Source organism: Mya arenaria, chromosome 8 (genome assembly GCF_026914265.1).
Source record: "Mya arenaria isolate MELC-2E11 chromosome 8, ASM2691426v1".
Taxonomy (NCBI): Eukaryota; Metazoa; Mollusca; class Bivalvia; order Myida; family Myidae; genus Mya; species Mya arenaria.
In genome coordinates, this window is record NC_069129.1 from 73,144,462 (window position 1) to 73,151,113 (window position 6,652).

Consider the following 6,652-nt stretch of genomic DNA (forward strand, 5'->3'; position numbering starts at 1 on the left):
AAAATAGATGATCAATATAATTGATAACAATCAATCATTAATAATCGATGTGTAGGTATTTACAGTATTTACAAACAATTACAGTATTTTCACACAATTACAGTATTTTCGCACCATTACAGTATTTTCACACGATTACTGTATTTTCACACAATGCACTTATATAGTGTGAAGTCTTCTACATATGTCAACATTCTTAAAGCAACTCGTAGTCGCAAGGTGTAGGTGTCTGATGTTTAGCACATCGTATTCATAAGAAAGGTATTGTGATTACAGCATAACGGACAAACATTTTAACATTGTTTTTATCGCGTTCTTTTTATGCCTCGAATCCTTCTTATGTTTTTTGACGTTAAGTGGGGGAGCTGAAACAGCCTCAATATTCATTGCTTCATCGTCGCTAGACTCAGGGGTTATCAAATTATCAGAGTCAATATGATTTGTATCTGCGGGTGGATTATTTAGATTGATGCCGCTCATAAGAGATTCAGAATCAGAACTGCTTAGAGTATCATTTGTCACCTCTGTTGGCATCTCTGTGACTTTAGATTTATTTCGTAGAATCTTTTGGAGTTCTGCGAGGGGTATTTCATTTTCACTATCAGAATCGGTGCCAAGTTCTTGCTTAACTCTTTTTGTTATAGGAGGTAAATTAACTTGATGGGGTTCCGAATCAATGGGCTCAGAATCATTTGAATCAGAACTTGATAAATCACTTGGTGGGACAACATAGTTTGCTCTTCGTATAGGTCGTTTATTAGTTGTTTTGGGAATTGGCCATTCGTCAATTTTTGCATGTCGTATTTGTTCAGCGTGCACTTTAACAATAGAGTTATCAAGTTGGTTTTTTATTAGGTAGGTTAGTGGTGATTTCTGTTCGATTATCCGATAATACGGTTTCCATTTAGCATCCAATTTATTATGTCTTTGAAAGTTCTTATAATAGACAGGGTCATTTAAATTAAAGCGTATGTCTTTGGCATTCCTATTTGCATACTCTGCTCGTTTTCGTTTAGATTTTTTAAGCTGTCTGCGGACTTCTACAAAGGCTTTATGTTGCGCATTAAGCATAAGTACTGTTCGCCATGGTATTTCATTCTGGGCTTAAGTAGATTATCGATTGGAAGAACCGGGTCTCGATTAAAAAGAAGGAAATAGGGTGAATGTTTAGAACTCTCTGATGTTGAAAATCTCATTGCGGCCAAGGTCATGTTAAGATGTACATCCCATTGTCGGACATTACCCTCTACTAGTTTTGATAAAATGTTATTGATAGTTGCATGAGATCTTTCATTTTGACCGTTCGCCTGAGGGTGGTAGGTGGAAGTTTTTACATGATCTATGTTTAATTCTTTCAGAACGGCCTGGAAAGCACCGCTAGTTACTTCGCTACCATTGTCGGAGATTAAACGAAGGGGAGTTGAGTATCTACAACAGATTTCTTCTACCAGTAAGTGTATTAAGGTATCTGAACTTTTGTCAGGTGCTGGAAAAGCCTCTACGAAGCCTGAATACATATCTAAGAAGCAAATTATGTAACAATTCCGACTTAGCGTTTGGGGTAGAGGCCCCTGGACATCCACAGACACTACTGAGAATGGGTATGGTGCCATGTTGAGACGGTCTTGCATGGGAGCTTTTATTTTGGTTAAATTCCGACTTTGACAGGTAACGCATTTTTCAACATATGCGTGTAATTCTTTAAACAGTCCAGGCCAAAAGTATTTTTGTTTAATGGTTGCAAATAACCTTTGGCTACCCGGGTGCCCGTTATTATCATGATATTGCGTAATGACTAAAGGTGTTAAATGGCTTGGAATTACTAATCTCAAATTTGGCTCCTCATCGGCGTTTGATAAGTAATACAGAATGCGATCTATTTCAATATATTTATTCTGCTCCGTTTTGCTAGGCTGACCATGTCGCAGTTTCATCTTTAATTGTAAAATATTGGCATCAAGATCTTGTTCATTAGCCATTGACATACTTTCAAATTGTTTCACTGGTTCTACGAAAGAATCTTGTTCTTCATATTCTTTATCAACAACCTGTTTTTTATTTAGATAATGGGAATTAATGGCGTTGACTTGCTTAATATTCTCTGAAACATAATTTTCGGAAATTTGAAAGGTGTTATCACTTATATCCGGTTCGTAATCCGTGGGTGGGTCAATTTGGATAGTATCGGACGATGGGGGGCGACTCAAGAAATCTGCTATGATATTAGTTTTTCCGGGTATATATTCGATTTTACAATTATAACCAGCTATGCCTAACGCCCAAAGTTGAATTTTCTTGTTTTGCATGGGAGACTCTAAAAGATATTTTAAGGGTTTATGATCGGTCCTAATAACAAATTCAGCATTGTGTAAATAATGGTCTAATTTTGTAATGCGTAATGTATGGCAAATGCTTCCTTTTCCACGGTACTCCACCGCGTTTGTGTATCGGACAATTTATGTGAAAGCAGATAAATTGGTTTTTCATTAGCATAATCCCCAATCTCATTTTCTTCACATTTTTGTGTGAGGCATGCTCCGATATTTTTATCTGAAGCGTCTGTATATAAAATGTAAGGCTTGTTTATGTCCGGATAAGATAAGTAGGGAATTTTCGTCAGATTGTCTTTAAGTAGTTGAAAACTTCGTTCACAGTCTGGTGACCAAAAGAATTTGACTGTTTTCCTAGTTAAGTTAATCAATGGCTCAACCATTTCAGAATACTTTGGACAAAAACGGCGGTAAAAGCCGGCAGCACCCAAGACTGACCTAACATCTCTTACACATTTAGGAGTTGGAATTTGTCTAATTGCTTCTACTTTCTTAGGGTCTGGTCTGATTCCTAATTTATCAATAACAAAACCTAAGTACTGTGTTTCTTCTTGCATGAATTGACATTTTTTCAGTTTTAATTTGAGTTTATGTTTTTCAAGTTGTTTGAATACTTTTTGGAGATGTACCAAATGTTCTTCCTTTGTTTTTGAAAATATTAAGATATCGTCTAAATACGCAATGGCAAAACTTTCACAGCCTTCTAATACTTGGTTAAGTAATTCTTGGAATCGTCCAGGAGTTCCACAGAGTCCGAAAGGACAAGTATTAAACTCATAAAGACCTCGGAATCCGGTCGTAAAAGCAGTCTTTTCTTTATCTTGTTCTGCAAGTTTCATTTGGAAATACCCTGATTTAAGATCAAGCGAACTAAACCATGAACTTTTACCTAAAATAGCCAATATGTCATCTATGAGAGGTAAAGGATAAGATGTGGGTTTTGTAATTTTGTTTAATTGTCTGAAATCTACGCAAAATCGTTTAGTGCCATCTTTTTTATCTACTATTACAATGGGAAAACTCCAAGGACTATGTGACTTCCTAATTACCTTTGCCTCAAGCATTTCGTCAATTGCCTTGTCAATAATTTTCCTATTATTCAAAGGTGTGCGGTATGGTCGTAATTTAATTGGTGGGTGATCTCCTGTCTCGATTGTCATGGTAACGGTGTCAGTTTGAGTAAGATCGGAGTCGTTTTTAGCGAAACGTTTTCGATTTTGCATTATAATTGGTAAGATCGTTTCAGCATGATCTTTGGGTACTCGTAAGTCTGTCAAAATTTCATCATCAGTCATTGGATTACTTTTAACCGAAGTATTTTGAACAGAAGCAATCTCTTGAGCCTCTAATTTTTCAATTTTGCCTATAGCACTGCCTTTCCTTAACTTAATTGTTTTATGAGTGTTATTTATAATTGCAATTGGAAATGTACGTTTGCTTTGAAATTTAACCACGGAATTAACAATTACAAGGCCTGGTTCAGAATCTAAAAATGAATTGTTTATGTTTTTAATCTCATAACATTTTTTTGTATCTATATTGGGATTTGATTTTACCTTACCATTTAATAAGTACTTTGTTTGTGGTTTCAAGACAGTACATTTTTGAAGTCTCACAATTGATGCAATATGTAAATCTTCTTCCAAAGGTACATAACTGTCATCGATGCGCATACATTCTAAATCAAAATAGAGTCTTACCCCGTTTTTTGATAAAAACTCCCTGCCTAAAATGATATTTCTATTTGTATTTGGGACAACATAAAATTCGTGCACTTTGTGAACTCGGCCGATTTTAAATTTTAATTGTACTGAGCCATCAACTTGTAGCGAATTACCGTTAACTGATTGTAAATGAGCGCGTTTATTTGAGAGTTTAGGTTTGTTTTGCAATAACCTAAGGGCCTTTCGACTAATTAAACTAACTTCAGCACCTGTGTCTACTAAACTTCTAAAAGAAATGTTTCCTATTTTTATCAGACATGAATTTGGATTCCCACAAATTGCTATAGTGAATGTTGACATATGTTTTCTCCTATCACCGACTTCTTTATGATAAGAGACTCCTAGTTTTTTTGATTACGTGAGGCGTAATATGGTATCCTGCCATTTCGACATTCCCTTTGAAAATGACCCATTTTCCCACAATTCCAACATTCAATCTTTGATTTCCAATCGTTATTTGGCCTATCACTAATTTGGTTATTTTGAACTTGAAATTCTTTACCTATGGCATTTATTTCGCGTTTTCTTGATTTACAATCTTTTATGTTATGACCGGGCCGTCTACAGTATATGCAGTATTTATTTGGTCTTAAATGATCAATTTCCATTGGTTCATGCCTATCATTGATGCTAATATCATGCCTGCTATTTTGACTCGGCGCATTACCTATTCGAAGATTAAATCTAGTTCTAAGATTTTGTTCATTTGTTGCACTACGCACCGCGGCTTGAAGAGTATCTGGATTTTCTCGCATTACTTTCATTTTTAGGAAATCATGTGCCAAACCATCAATAAAGAACCCTATTAGTTGCCTTTCAATAACTATTAGGTCGCCGTTATGACCTACAAAAGCTTCTTCCGCCATCGTTAAAAGTCGTTCTGCATATATTTGAACATTTTCCCCTGGTGTCTGTTTTATTGCCCTTAATAGACAGAAAGCATGTTGTGGATCTTGTACTTCCGAAAATCTTGATTTTAATTCCCCTTTTAGTGTATCCCAGTTATCATCAGGGTTACTTTTTAGATATCTTTGTATAAAATCACTAACTGCATTTTTGCTAGACTGATAAGCTACCATTTTTAATCTTTCGCTATCTAGACCCGTAAGAACGCCGTATTTTTCAATATTTTTTATCCAATATTTGAATTGTTTCGTATCCCCGTCAAAATATGGTACTACTTGTGCTATACTCTGAGTGCCTACTACAGCCGAAACATTTTGTAATTGTTCCCCTAAATTTTGAAAAATTCTACTAATATCTGGTTCTGCCCTTTCTCTATGTTATCCAATAAAACCGAAATTGTCACTCACCCCTTTTTCGTTTCAGGTGGTTTAGTACTTCGCCGTTGTGTTCCACGTCAACCTTGCTCTTATCCTGGTCACGGCACCAAACTTTTACGTGTCACGTAACGCTACTGTTCACTTAACTTTCTTGATAGTCCGTTCAGTAACCAACCAACAACTGTTCAAGTGTTCTAAGTCTTTATTGTTCACCGTTCTTTCTAAGTATAATAATCAGTATATAATAAAGTATCATACGGGCCATATGTCTAGTCCACGCCCAAAATCTAACCTCACTAAAATGAGTAACATGCGTTCATATATACTGCTGATCTCGTCCAGTTTGTGACAGGTATGCATATCTAATATCTTATTATAGACGAAGGGATGTATTCTATAGTTATGAACTGTCACGCTAATTGGTCTAATAGCCAGCGGCTATCACGAACTGTCAGCATCTAAGTGTATCTACATTTGATCCCCATGATGGAGTATTTACTTTTTGATACAAATATGGAGTATTTACTTTTTGATACAAATAAATTTTGAATTCTATTATTGATTTTTGGTAATTACTTTAAAGTGTTTCATACGTAACTTTTATGTTACGTAACACTTTAAAGTTGATACGTAACGACGGTTACGTGACATTGTTTGTCTTACCAGCTTACAGTAAAGTAAGCGTTTCCCACAAGATAACTGTTACAATCAACACGCAAGCTAATGCCATCGTACGAGAATTGGGTAATTTAATCTGTGATCCAGGTATTTTGCTAATATTGTACAAAAAAGTTATAAAACTGACCATGAGTTGATTTTTGTTTACATTTCAAATAGGCAAACATTCTTATCCACAGCGGTTTCTCTTGATTTTTTTACACTTTATGCTATCTTTGACAATTGATAGAACACCGATATCGCAATCATAATGCACCAGTCAATTGTAACCATGGCCCCCCCAGGTCCGGGGAATAGCGGGGACTTTGACTTTCGGTCCAGCCAAGCACGGGCAAAGTCCCTGTCCCGCAGAGACGAACTGCTGGTGAAACCCCGCCAAATGCCCCCGCACCCAAGGGACTCTAGGTAAGGCACATTCCCCGCTATATTTGGCGCAAAAACAAAACCTACGCATTCACCCGGCACTGCGGGGCCAGCTCAAAGGTAAAAACACGGCCCATTTCCCCGGTATACCCCCAGACCTGGGGGTGGGGGGCGTGGTTACAATTGACTGGTGCATAACGTAATCATTTTACGCAGTTGCGTAATAATTTGTTGAAAGTACAAAGTTTTTGTTTAAACAAAATCCCGAGTTTTA

At 36.5% G+C, this 6,652-nt stretch overlaps 1 long non-coding RNA gene across 1 annotated transcript; it reads left to right on the plus strand.

Annotated features, from left to right (window-relative positions):
- Positions 1–1,104: 1,104 nt before the first annotated feature.
- LOC128244793 (uncharacterized) lies at positions 1,105–5,462 on the plus strand. The gene is made up of 2 exons (XR_008262992.1): positions 1,105–1,450; positions 5,384–5,462. It is a non-coding gene; the product is annotated as an uncharacterized LOC128244793 (long non-coding RNA).
- Positions 5,463–6,652: the final 1,190 nt, after the last annotated feature.